Source organism: Salvelinus alpinus, chromosome 12 (genome assembly GCF_045679555.1).
Source record: "Salvelinus alpinus chromosome 12, SLU_Salpinus.1, whole genome shotgun sequence".
NCBI lineage: Eukaryota > Metazoa > Chordata > Actinopteri > Salmoniformes > Salmonidae > Salvelinus > Salvelinus alpinus.
The window spans coordinates 12,118,534-12,132,342 of NC_092097.1; the positions used below are offsets into that span (position 1 = coordinate 12,118,534).

A 13,809-nucleotide genomic window follows, 5' to 3' on the forward strand; every position below is an offset into this window, starting at 1 on the left:
CACCCACCCTCTCACACTTCCCCTTTACTAACGACCCTTCTTCCAGTGCAGGGATGTCCAGCTTTGATTGGGGTGGGGGCCACAAAAATGTTTAACTCATCATGAGGGGCTGCAGTGGCTTGCGGGTCTGTGTACCCACACATGCAGTCTGAGCCAGCCCTTGCCTTTGGGGGCACTAAGTTAAATTATGGGGGCCCACCTTGCAAGCAAAACATTTTAGTTGCCCCCCTCAACATTTTTTTGTTTGTTTTAGGGTTAATTTCCTGCAATTCTACACATTTTTCCATGGGCGGAGAGAAGATTTTGCAATTGTTTAACTGCAGAAGGACCTGGGGGATTTTCTAGGTCGTTTTCAGCAGTGTGCATCTTTGTGTGTGTGTGTGTGTGTGTGTGTGTGTGTGTGTGTGTGTGTGTGTGTGTGTGTGTGTGTGTGTGTGTGTGTGTGTGTGTGTGTGTGTGTGTGTGTGTGTGTGTGTGTGTGTGTGTGTGTGTGTGTGTGTGTGTGTGTGTGTGTGTGTGTGTGTGTGTGTGTGTCTAATGGCACTCTCTCCCCTCCATGGACAAGGCCAACCGGACAAATAGTGCAGTGTCAGCACAACAAGCTCCTTTTATCTCAAGGGGCAGGCAGTGAGCCGTTAGAGAACTAAATGAAAGGTGTGTTTGTTTTGGTTGATTGTTGCCCTCTCTGGTTCTGTGTTTCAGCGTGTCACAGGGCGGTACAATAGCCTTTTGTTTCCAGGTGTTCCCTGAGCTGCCTGCCAATGAGTGAGGAGTGCTGAGCTGCTGCAATAGAGGTCATGTTCAGAGCCAGGGTCTGTTTACTGCAGTGTGTGTGTCTGTGTTGAGCTGTAATATAGGTCATGTTGTGAGCCACCATTGATAGTTACTTCCTTCTCATCTTGCCCAAAGCACACCTTTATCCTGGCCTTACTTGAGCCATGCATCACACACAGCCTTCAGTTATAATTCTGCATGTTCCTTAATGAAAAAAAGCCTGTCGTGTTAAGCAGGCCGTGGTAAAAAAAAAATGTCTGAGATGATTACAGAAGACAGAAACTCAGCCCTATAAGCAAAGATATAGATAATTAATGATGATGCAGAACGGCATAGAGAGAAGAAGCAAGTCACACCCACCACCACACAAACCCACAACTCATTTCAATATCCTCTGACATATCTCAGTGGGATGAAACAGTAATCACCATCACTCTGAATGTGGACCATCACTACTCTACAAACATACAATTTGAGATATCAGGACATGGAAAACCTTAGTGTGTATTGACTAGCAGTTTGTGCCCCTGAGTCAGGTCTTTGGATAATTTAGTAGAGCCTTGGTGAGGGGCATTATGGGTAGCATGTTGGCCATGACTTCATGCCTGCCCTCCCTTCCCTTCCTCCACCCCTCTGTCCTCCGGCCTGTGGCTCATTCAGATCAGATTGATGGTTTTTATAACTGGCAGCATTTTTACTAAGGATTCCAATGAACTGGGATTAAGGGCCAGCATTCTAAACAGGGAGGTATATATGAGAGGGCTGACTGCTATCGATTCCCTCTGCTTCGATCTGACAAGCAGCCCATGAAGGGAGGGAGTGTCCCGATGGTAACTGATGTGCAGGATCAGGATCAGTCTGAGTTGTAAGCTGTGTGTGGTGCAATAGAGATGGTGTGGGTGTGTGTAGCTCTAAACTGAACTGGGTTTATTTTGGAGCTGGTTTGGTGTGTGTGTGTGTAGTCTGTCGCTCACTGCACAGCTGGGTAGGGAGGGGTTGGTCTGGATGACGGTCTGGAGACAGGGTCAGCCAGGCTATCAGTAAGGCCTCCTGGGGGATAGGTGCTGTCCGGTGAGTAGCACTCTGTGGAACAGCTTGTTGGCTGTCAAGAAGTCAACTCCCTTTTCTGCCAGAAAGCTCACACACATACATACACATAGGCACGCACACACATACACACACATGTAGTTACAGGCCCTGCACCGCAGTGACGCATAACCTCAGTAGGAGGTACAGACCACGAGAGGAGCCTCCTCTCTCACTTATAAACACACTACAACGTTGCGACAGTATGTGTACTGCATGTGTGTCTCTCTCTGTGTGTGTGTATGTGTAAATTACATGGTGCCTGTTTTAGACGGCTGTACTGTTTGCATATATTTGAGAGCTCCCTTGTGAGAAGCTGTGAGTCGTTTGAGAGGCTGTGAATCTGTTGGCTGGCCCATTGCGAACTACTCTAATGAGTCAATCTCAGTATGAGACCATGTTATGCAACAGTGTAATCTTTCAGTATGAGCTGTATTTATCTGTCTTTGCAGATGGATTCTTGTAGCCTACACTGTTACAAAAAAAGGGTTCCAAAAGGATAACCATTTTCGGTTCCAGGTAGAACCCTTTTTGGGTTCTATATAGAGCCCTCTGTGGAAAGGGTTCTACATGGAACCAAAAAGGGTTCTACCTGAAACCAAAAAGGGTTCTTCAAAGGGTTCTCCTATGGGGACAGCCAACTAACCCTTTAAGGTTCTAGATGGCACCTTTTTTAGAGTATATCTGGACAGCTTTGGTGTGTGTTTGGGTGCAACAGTGGGATTTATGGTCTGCTGCTTAATAAACACATGATTAGCTGGCACTTGTGCAAAGTACAGGTAACTGTCAAAATAAAGGAAACCCCAATAAAGTGTCTTAATAGTGTGTTGGGACACCACAAGCCGCCAGAACAGCTTCAATGCGCTTTGGCATAGATTCTACAAGTGTATGGAACTTTACTAGATGCGACACCATTCTTCCACGAGAAATTCCATCATTTTGTTGATGGTGGTGGAAAACACTCTCAAGTACCACTCCAGAATCTCCCATAAGTGTTCAATTGAGTTGAGATCTGGTGACTGAGACACACGTGTGTGTGTACACCCTGTGCTCCTTTGAGACCCCTCTTTCACAGTAACTGAGATCTCTTCTTCTGGTAGCCAAAATAATGGGCAACCTGGCATTTTTACAAATGACCCTAAGCTTGATGGGATGTTAATTGCATAATTAACTCAGGAACCACACCTGTGTTCAATATACTTTTGTATTTTATTTATTCTTTATTTACAAAGACAGCCTATCCCGGATGATGCTGGGCCAATTGTGCACCGCCCTACGGGTCTCACAATCACGGACGATTGTGATACAGCCTGGAATCAAACCAGGGTCTGTAGTGATCCCTCTAGCACTGAGATGCAGTGCCTTAGACCGCTGCGCCACTCGGGAGCCCCTGAGTTTCCTTTATTTTCGCAGTTGTCTATATACTGTGAGTTCGATCAGTCTGTTGTGAGAATAGGCATGGTGACTTAAGGCGGACCAACAGTCCCCTGTGGTGGGGTCTGAATCTGGGGAATGGAGCCTGTTTGTTTCACACCAGCGCACAGAGCCAGTAGACATACGCTAGCAGAATGTACACATATTTTACACTGCAGTGGATGAATGTCAATAAAAGCACAATCACTTGTGTTAATATATGTTCCACTGCTAGTTCAAGGACACCTGCCTCATTTCACCATGCTGCCGCTTTCTAGTGACGGATTTTTATTTGTCTTCTGTGAGATACTCTGGACTGGCAGCAGTAGTGGATTTAAAAAGAAAATGGCGCTGTACTGCAGTTATTTGGCACATGAATAAAAACAAAACATTTTAAGTAAATGTTTTGTTATTCTGCTTGAACATGGTTTGCAGTTTGAGACGTTTCAGAAGATTATACAGAATACAGATTTAAATCATTGGTTAGAAGGCATGTACAGGTTGGCTTTGCAGAAAACGATCATGCAGTCCGAACATAATTTAAAACCTCTTAAAGGTTTGGGCTCCTGAGTGGCACAGCGGTCTAAGGCACTACATCTCAGTGCTAGAGGCATCACTACAGACCCTGGTTTGATTCCAGGCTGTATCACAACTGACTGTGATTGGGATTCCCATAGGGCAGCATACAATTGGCCCAGTGTTGTCCGGGTTAGGGTTTGGCCGGGGTAGGCCGTCATTGTAAATAATACTTTTTTTCTTAACTGACTTGTCTAGTTAAATAAAGGTAAAAAAATAAAATAAAATCTCCGCCATTTCCTGGTTGCTAAAATTCTAATAGTTCACCTAATTTCAGTTTGTGACAAAATAAGCAGTCATTGTGTAGAGGATCATTGTACCATCAAACCGATGTGAAGTATATTTTCCATAACCAAAAATATTGTATTTTCAGCTGTTTGAAGCTGGTGTACAAAACTGAAAATAAAAGTCACAAAAATTACACTTAAGAACGGGAAGAATAGAAATGGTGCACATAGAACAGATCTACTGCTTCTTAGACTTGTTTTCAATGAGAATTACAGATCTATAACTCAATTCCTATGTGAATTTGTTCGGTCGCCCAAAAAGTTACATATTGTAGCTTCAACAAAGACACAATCTTGTGCTTCAGTTACGGTTTAACGCCTTAGGGCAGACTGAAAACAGTCAATAACGTTCTGTAGATAGTTTTTTTTGCAAAGAACCCTTGGAGTGTTAGTAGGCAGTGAATGACTAACCAGACAAAACAACACTGTTACCTCTGTTTCTGCTAGTCATATTAATTGAAGGAGAATGCATGCAATAAGTAGTGCACTATATAGCGACTAGGCTGACTTTTGTAGTGACCTTTGTAATGCAATACAGAACTGACTTTTGTAGTGTACTATATAGGGAACAGGGTATGATTTGAGACAGTTAGTTTGCACTTTACACACCTTTCTGCAGCATTACCATAGCTCTGAGACAGAGACTAGTCAAGGGCTTCTGACCTTGTTTTCACCTGCTGTTTTCTGTGAGCTCCAACCATGCCGCAGTAATGAGAAGCCCAATGGCTGCGATTATTCATGTGAGCTTCAACCTGAGCTAAGGTCACAGGCGTGCCACATGAACGTGCGATAGTATGCCGAGGAGTCGTCCATCTCCTCATTTGAATTCCATGCTGTCACTGTCACTTGTCCGCTCAAGCTTAACATTTTTGTCATCTATCGCCCACCAGGTGCCCTTGGAGAGTTCCTCAATGACCTTGGTACCTTGATTAGCTCAATTTTCTGACGATGGCTCACTGCTCTTCATACTTGGTGACTTCAACCTCCCTACGTCTGCCTTCGATTTAATTTCTTTCCAACTCTCTCTTTCCCCTACTTGCCTCTTTTGACCTCACCCTTTCCCAATCCCTCCAACTCACAAGGCAGGCAATACGCTTGACCTCATCTTTACTAGTCTGCTCGCCTACTAATCTCACTGCAACCCCCTCCAGGTGTCTGATTAATTTGTTTCCTTTTCTGTCTCCCTTTCCTCCAACCCTAACCACTCAGCCCCTACCCAGATGATCATGCGCCGTCGCAATCTTCGCTCTCTCTCTCTCTCCCACTACTGTCTTATCTCTCCATTCTGCTAAATCCATCTCTCTTCTGTCTCCTGATTTTGCTTCTTCGACCCTACTCTACTCCCTTTCTGCATCCTATGACTCGCACTGTCCCCTTTCCTTCCCCCCCTCCTGCTCCGTGGCTGAGTGACTCATTGCAAGCTTACAGAACAGGGCTACGGGCAGCTGAGCGAAAATTGAGAAAAACAAAACCTCCGGAGGACCTATCATCCTTTCAGTTCCTCCTCTCTACCTTCTCTTCCTCTGTATCCACTGCTAAAGCCACTTTCTACCACTCTAAATTTCAAGCTTCTTCCTCTAACCCTAGGAAACTATTTTCCACTTAATCCTCCACCCCAACCCCTCCCTCCTCCCTCTCTGCAGACAACTTTGTCAACCACTTTGAAAAAAAGGTTGACGACATCTGCTACTCATTCAGCCTATTGAGTCCACTGGTCTCACTCACACAAAACTACCCTACGCCTTGACCTCTTTCTACCCTTTCTCTCCAGATGACATCCTGTGACTAGTGAGGTCTGGCCACCCGAAAACCTGCCCACTCAATCCTCCACCCGCAACGGGAGGGCAGCTCCCACTCAGCCCAGTCCAAGCTCTTCTCTGTCCTGGCACCCCAATGGTGGAACCAGCTTCCCCTTGAAGCTAGGACAGCAGAGTCCCTGCCCATCTTCCGAAAACATCTGAAACCCTACCTCTTCAAACAGTAGCTTAAATAATCCTCCTCACTTCGATCCCCTCCCCAAATAAATAAATAAATAAATAAAAAGAACACTTAACCAGCACTTGCACTTGATCCCCCCCCCTTCTAGCTCTGACTCTACTGACAGCTACGCTATTGAGGAACATGTTTCTTTCTATGCCTGTGATATGTGGTTGCCTCACCTAGCTATCTTAAGATGAATGCACTAACTGTATGTCGCTCTGGATAAGAGTGTCTGATAAATGACTAAAGTGTAAATACCAGAGCATTTCTCTAGCAGTCAGGAACTTAACATTCTTGCAGATGCTCTTATCCAGAGTGACTTATAGTACATACCTTTTCAGTTGTAACCGTCCCCTGTGAGAATTGAACCCACAACCCTGACACTGCAGGTGCCATGCTCAACCAACTGCGCCATACTGGACCCTGTGGCAAGACATCAGATACAGAGACAGGCATCCACAGTGCCATAATAACAATGTCATGAGAGTATCCACCAGCCTTAATGCAATTAACTGCGTTGAGGAGACCCACTTACCTTCTCCCATATAGATTTCACTCAGCCCTAGTGAATACTACCCCTCTGTGTCAACTCAGCTGAAGGCTGTTCAGGGTGAAGCTGTACTTTGGTAGAAATCCCCATAAACTGAAGATGAATCACCATTTATAGTTTGGATGGAAATTATCCAACAATTATGTTCAATATAATAATAAACTACATTCATCTATATCAATCTGACTCCAATATTATGTGAATCAATGCAACAGGCACTTTACGTCTCTGTAGGAGTCTAGTCAAGCTAGCGAGCCTCACATCACCACTTAGTATGAGTATAATGAACATGTCTAACTTGCACCGTTATGCAATTATTAAGAGACTAGATACAAATAGCTCATCCTGGCGACCAATGTTCTAGCAGTAATTTATTGAGGCAAACAGATCAGAGATGTCGTGGTGGGGCCCGAGCATGTGTAGTATATAGTGTAAATAAGAACTACGAATATACCTACTAAATACTCTGTAAAATGAGGAATGCATTTACTCAATTCAGCTAATATAATTTATTAGTCACAAAATAATTAACACTCAAACACTTAGTGTACATGATACATTACAGACTACTCAGAGTAAATGACCATCGACTAAATAAGATGTAACGTGCTAACATGTGTCTTCAATTCAGAATAATCTCTAAGAGAAAAAACTAAGTGTGTGATATACGCAGGAGCTTGGTAACAAGTTCTCAAAGTATGAACAAATTCACTCTTCTGTTAACCAGGACTCCCGAGTGGTGCAGCAGTCTAGGGAACTGCATCTCAGTGCCAGAGTTTTCACTACAGACCCTGGTTCAATTCCAGGCTGTATGATTCAACCAGCTGTGATTGGGTGTCTGCACGATAGGGTGGCGCACAATTTGCTCAGTGTTGTCCAGAGTAGGCTGTCATTGTAAATAAGAATGTGTTCTTAGCTGACTTGCCTAGTTAAATAAAAGAAAAATTCAAGCAGGAACTTGACCCCCCAACCTGAATTAACATTTCTTTGCACTTTGCTAGTAAAAAAATAACCATGAAAACACACCCAGATTATAATCAACTCAATTTAAATGATAGGAAAGCACCCCTGTGTCACTCCTCTTTGAACTGTCCTCCATCCAATGAACAAAATAAGTTTCCATGTAACAATTATCAATAGCACTTACAGTACAATGAAACATATCAAAATTCATTGCTCTTTATGAACTATTGAAACAATCCAAACATGACAATTTAATTCACATAGTAACATTCATTTAGTCTATTTCACGTTTTAATACAGGCCTGGGCAATGATTTTCCATGGAGTGCCACATTAGAGTATATTTTTGCCATCACTGGCCAGAATCATATTACAGGATTATACGTCATGTGTATGACTGTGTTGACAGATATATCTACTGTAAATCACATCCAGATATGCTACTTATTTAACTTTTTTAACATGCACAGAAATAAACCACATCCATGTTCTTTTTTTGGTAGGTATTTTCATTATTAAACATGCATTGAATTACACGGAGGGAAAAGTACACTGCATTCAGCACAAAGGACAGAACTCTTGTTAACGGGTATGCACAAAAACACAAGAGAGAGAACTCAACATTACATTTAAACTAGTCAATTGGTGTGAGGAGTGAAGTCTCTGATGGGTATTGACTAGAGCAGTGAAGTCAGGTATAGTTTCATATGTTGCTATACGCAGGATTGCTGAAAGGTGAGAGTCAGTAAGAGATGATCTGTGCCTTGACTTGTTATATTTCATCACTGAAAATGTCTGTTCACATACATAGGTTGACCCAAACAGTACAAACATCTTCTGAGCATGACTCCTAATCTTTGGAAGTTTTGTTCGTCAAGAGATGCATAGAACCTTGTCAGTGACATTGTTTTGAATAGTTCTCCAATCACTGCATCAGACTGAAGATCGATAAGCTCAAGTTGCAGGTCAGTGGGAGCGTTATCCACATTGAAGGTGAAAGGAGAGGAAACTAACAGCATGTCATTTTCCAACACTTTGAAATCCTCAAAACGACGGGAAAACTCACCGTTCAAAGCACACAGCAGCGATGTATACTTCTCCCGCTGGTCATCTGATAGCGAACAGACTAGTAGTGTCGGAAGGTGGGTGAGATTGTTGGTTTCTACTTGGTGGGTCAGGAGGAGTAATTTTCCCTTGAAGGCTTTGACAAGGCTGTACATCTGGTGTGCGAAAAGGCCCTTCCCGTGTAGTTTTGAACTCAGTTCATTCATGAGGGCCATTATGTCCACGGTGAAGGCAAAATCAGCCAACCATTCTTTATCTTGCAGTTGAGGGAAATCCACATATTTTCCTTTCATTTGCAAAAACTCAGCAATCTCCGACTCCAGGTCCCACACCCTTTTAAACACCTTCCCCAAACTCAGCCATCTCACGTTTGTGTGGTGGGGAGATCTGCATCACCCGACTCTGTCTCTTCCAACAGTGAGACAAAGTGCCTGTGGTTGAATGATTTTGCTCTTATGAAGTTTACCACTTTAGTGACTGTATCCACAACATGGCTCATTTTCAGAACACATTTACAGAGCACCTCCTGATGAATAATGCAATGCAGGAAAATATTTTTTTGGATCTGGGTTCAGCTCAACTACTTGATCTTGAATCCTTTTCAAAAGGCCAACGTTTTTTCCTGTCAAGTTTGGGCACCCATCAGTGGTCACACTGGATGACTTTTCAAAACTCAGTCCCAGCTTTGTCCCACACTTATTAACCTCCTATAATAAATCTTTCCCTGTGGTTGTGCTCTTCATTGACTGCACTGAAGCAAGCTCCTCTGTAATTTCAAAGTCTGGGGTTATGCCTCGTAAGAATATCAACAACTATGCCGTTTCATGTGCATCACTGCTCTCATCCAGGGCCCAGGAGAAATAGGTGAAATCCTTTACCTTGTCTTTCAACTGTTGTTCCATATTCTCTGTCTTGATAGGGAAACATTTTCAAACAGCTCTTTCTTGTCGGGGCAAAGTATCAATTAAACATTCTTTAATGAATTCGCCCTCAACGAATAGCTTCCTATAGCTAGCTCTCCCAATTCCGTCGTTTGCTGAATGCAGTTTTATGAAAAGTCCTTGCTGCTTTTGCAACAGAGAAAGCAACTCTTTTGATGCACTTGTCCTCTGCTCAGAAGACATATTCCTATATTTCTCTGCATGCTTCATCTGGAAGTGTCGGGACAAGTTGTAGTCTTTCAATACAGCGACGCTCTCTTTGCACACTAAGCACACAGCTTTCCCTGATACCTCAATAAAGAAATATTTCGATGTCCATTCTTGCTGGAACACCCTACATTCATTGTCCTCTTTCCTTTTCTTTGAAATCTTAGAAAAACTTGTTTTTGCACAATTTCGAGCTAGCTTCTATTTGTAACTGTGACGTGTGTGTCAGTCACTGTCTCTCCTTGTGCAGTTGTTATTTATACGTGCCTTCAAAATAGATAAATAATAAATGTCCCACAAGCGGTGGGCGTTAAATCATTACACAAAGGCAAGTATTCATTGGGATTTTAATTTGAATAACAAATACATTTTTCAAAGCTTTACTATCGCAAATTCTTTGATCTGAGCATGATTCCGCAATCCATATTGAATCAGGTCGCGGACCGCAAACGGCCCCCGGGCCGGCCTTTGCCCAGGCCTGTTTTAATCTGTCTTCACAACGCCAACAGTGTCTGTGCTCCCAGGGTACTGTGGAAACCTCCCTCCCGGAGAAAGCCCCAGATAAGGTGTGTTTGACCTCTGTGATAGCCCACAAATGGTCAACCATCCAAACAATGTCATAAACCGTGATTGAGACATCCCACGCCAGCTAGTCGCCAGTTGCGAGTATCACCTTCTTATTCTTCCACTACAAAGCTCACAAGGACTCATCAAACACAGAGCAGAGGTTATGCTGGGCCTGAGGCGAGATCTGGCGGTGGACAACATACAACAGCTTTGGAATTGCTTTACCACAGAAGTGTAGCCTTCAGTGTGAATACAATAGCAGGCAATGCCTGGCTGGTAACAGATCTGTATGTGCTTGAGCCAACTGCTTTGACATGTGGTGTTATGACATGCTTGTAGGCACTATAATTCACATGATAGAGCAGAGGGGTAGGCTAAAGCTCAATCTACTACCAGAATGAATGCCAATGAAGAACAGACAGAGACCGAGAGAAATACTAAGCGTTGTAAAGAGATTTGTTAAATTCTTCTGTTTCAGGGCCATTTCCCTCACTAGGCTCTTTGTCTCTGAGCCTAGTGGAGTAGCTCCCTGGATGTAAGCATGCCTGTTAGCTGTGAAATACAAAGACTTGATCCAGCATGAGTCCTCAGAAACTTCAATGGCTTTCCATGCTACATCATTATACTAGGAGTGTGCCTACCCGACTATACTCGTACTTCAAATCAAAGCCAAATGTATACAGTGGAACAAGTATTTGATACACTGCCGATTTTGCAGGTTTTCCTACTTACAAAGCATGTAGAGGTCTGTCATTTTTATCATAGGTACACTTCAACTGTGAGAGACGGAATCTAAAACAAAAATCCAGAAAATCACATTGTATGATTTTTAAGTAATTAATTTGCATTTTATTGTGTATCAAATACTTGTTCTCCCTACTGTATGTAACATGGGCCGAATACAACAGGTGTAGACCTTACAGTGAAATGCTTACTTACAAGCCCTTAACCAACAATGCAGTTTTAAGAAAAATACAAAAATAAAATAATTAAGTAACAAATAATTAAAGAGCAGCAGTAAAATAACAATTGTGAGGCTATATATATATATTGGGGTACCTGTACAGAGTCAATGTGTGGTGGCACCTGTTAGTCAAGGTAATTGAGGTAATATATTTATGTGGGTAGAGTTATTAAAGTGATTTATGCATAGATAATACGTGTAAAAGAGGGGGGGGGGAGCAATGGAAGTAGTCTGAGTAGCCATTTGATTAGATGTTCGGTAGTCTTATGGCTTGGGGGTAGAAGCTGTTTAGAAGCCTTTTGGACCTAGACTTGGTGCTCCGGTACCGCTTGCCGTGTGGTAGCAGAGAGAACAGTCTATGACTAGGGTGGTTGGAGTCTTTGACAATTTTTAGGGCCTTCCTCTGACACTGCCTGGTATAGCGGTCCTGGATGGCAGGAAGCTTGGCCCCAGTGATGTGCTGGGCCGTACGCACTACCCTCTGTAGTGCCTTGCGGTCGGAGGCCGAGCAGTTGCCATACCAGGCGGTGATGCAACCAGTCAGGATGCTCTCGATGGTAAAGCTGTTAAACCTTCTGAGGATCTGAGGACCCATGCCAAATCTTTTCAGTCTCCTGAGGGGGAATAGGTTTTGTCATGCCCTCTTCACAACTGTCTTGGTGTGCTTGGGCCATGTTAGTTTGTTGGTGATGTGGACACCAAGGAACTTGAAGCTCTCAATCTGCTCCACTACAGCCCCGTCGATGAGAATGGGGGCGTGCTCGGTCCTCCTTTTCCTGTAGTTCACAATCATCTTCTTAGTCTTGATCACGTTGAGGGAGAGGTTGTTCTCCTTGCACCATATGGCCAGGTCTCTGACCTCCTCCCTATAGGCTGTCTCATCGTTGTCGGTGATCAGGCCTACCACTGTTGTGTCATCGGCAAACTTAATGATGGTGTTGGAGTTGTGCCTGGCCGTGCTGTCATGAGTGAACAAGGAGCACAGGTGGGGACCGAGCACACACCCCTGAGGGGCCCCCGTGTTAAGGATCAGCGTGGCGGATGTGTTGTTACCTACCCTTACCACCTGGGGGCAGCCCCTCAGGAACTCCAGGATCCAGTTGCAGAGGGAGGTGTTTAGTCCCAGGGTCCTTAGCTTAGTGATGAGTTTTGAGGGCACTATGGTGTTGAATGCTGAGCTGTAGTCAATGAATAGCATTCTCACATAGGTGTTCATTTTGTCCAGGTGGGAAAGGGCAGTGTGGAGTGCAATAGAGATTGCATCATCTGTGGATCTGTTGGAGCGGTATGCAAATTGGAGTGGGTCTAGAATTTCTGGGATAATGGTGTTGTGAGCCATGACCAGACTTTCAATGCACTTCATGGCTACAGACATGAGTGATATGGGTCGGTAGTAATTTATTTATTTTAATTTTATTGAACCTTTATTTAACTAGGAAAGTCAGTCAAGAACAAATTCTTCTTTACAATGACGGCCTACCAAAAGGCATAAAAAATATAGGACAAACACACATCACGACAACACTACATAAAGAGACCTAAGATGACAACATAGCATGGCAGCAACACATTACAACACAGCATGGTAGCAACATGACAACACCATGGTAGCAACACAACATGGTAACAGCACAATGTTTGTACTCTGGTAACAAAACAGGGTACAAACATTGTTGGTCAAGAAGGTAGAGACAACAATACATCACGCAAAGCAGCCACAACTGTCAGTAAGTGTCCATGATTGAGTCTTTGAATGAAGAGATGGAGATAAAACTTCCAGTTTGAGTGTTTGTTGCAGCTCATTCCAGTCGTTAGCTGCAGCGAACTGAAAAGACGAGTGACCCAGGGATGTGTGTACTTTGGGGGCATTTAACAGAATGTGACTGGCAGAACGGGTGTTGTATGTCTCAGATAGGGGGAGCCAGGCCTAAGAAAGTTGAATAAATAAGCAACAACCAGTGGGTCTTGCGACGGGTATACAGAGATGACCAGTTTATTTAGGCAGGTTATCTTAGTGTACTTGGGCACAGAGTGGTCTGCTTGAAACATGCTGGTATTACAGACACAGGAAGAGGTCGAAAATGTCAGTGATTACACTTGCCAGTTGGGCAGTGCATGCTCGGAGTACACATCCTTGTAATCTGTCTGGCCCTGCAGCCCTGTGAATGTTGACCTGTTTAAAGGTCTTACGTCAGCTGTGGCGAGCGTGAGCACACAGTCGTCCAGAACAGCTGGTGCTCTCATGAATGTTTCAGTGTTACTTGCCTCGAAGTGAGCATAGAAGTAATTTAGCTCGTCTGGTATGCTCGTGTCACTGGGCATCTCTCAGCTGTGCTTCCCTTTGTAGTCTGTAATAGTTTGCAAGCCCTGCCACATCCGACGAGCATCGGAGCCGGTGTAGTATGATTCGATCATAGTCCTGCTTTGCCTGTTTGAT

The 13,809-nt window shown here is 43.8% G+C and overlaps 1 protein-coding gene and 1 pseudogene across 9 annotated transcripts in view; one reads left to right on the top strand and one right to left on the bottom strand.

Annotated features, from left to right (window-relative positions):
• LOC139535551 (band 4.1-like protein 1) overlaps nucleotides 1-13,809 on the top strand; it is a 122,701-nt gene that overhangs the window by 17,933 nt on the left and 90,959 nt on the right. The gene's annotated exons all lie outside the window — the stretch shown is intronic.
• LOC139536502 (general transcription factor II-I repeat domain-containing protein 2A-like) lies at nucleotides 8,284-9,595 on the bottom strand (annotated as a pseudogene).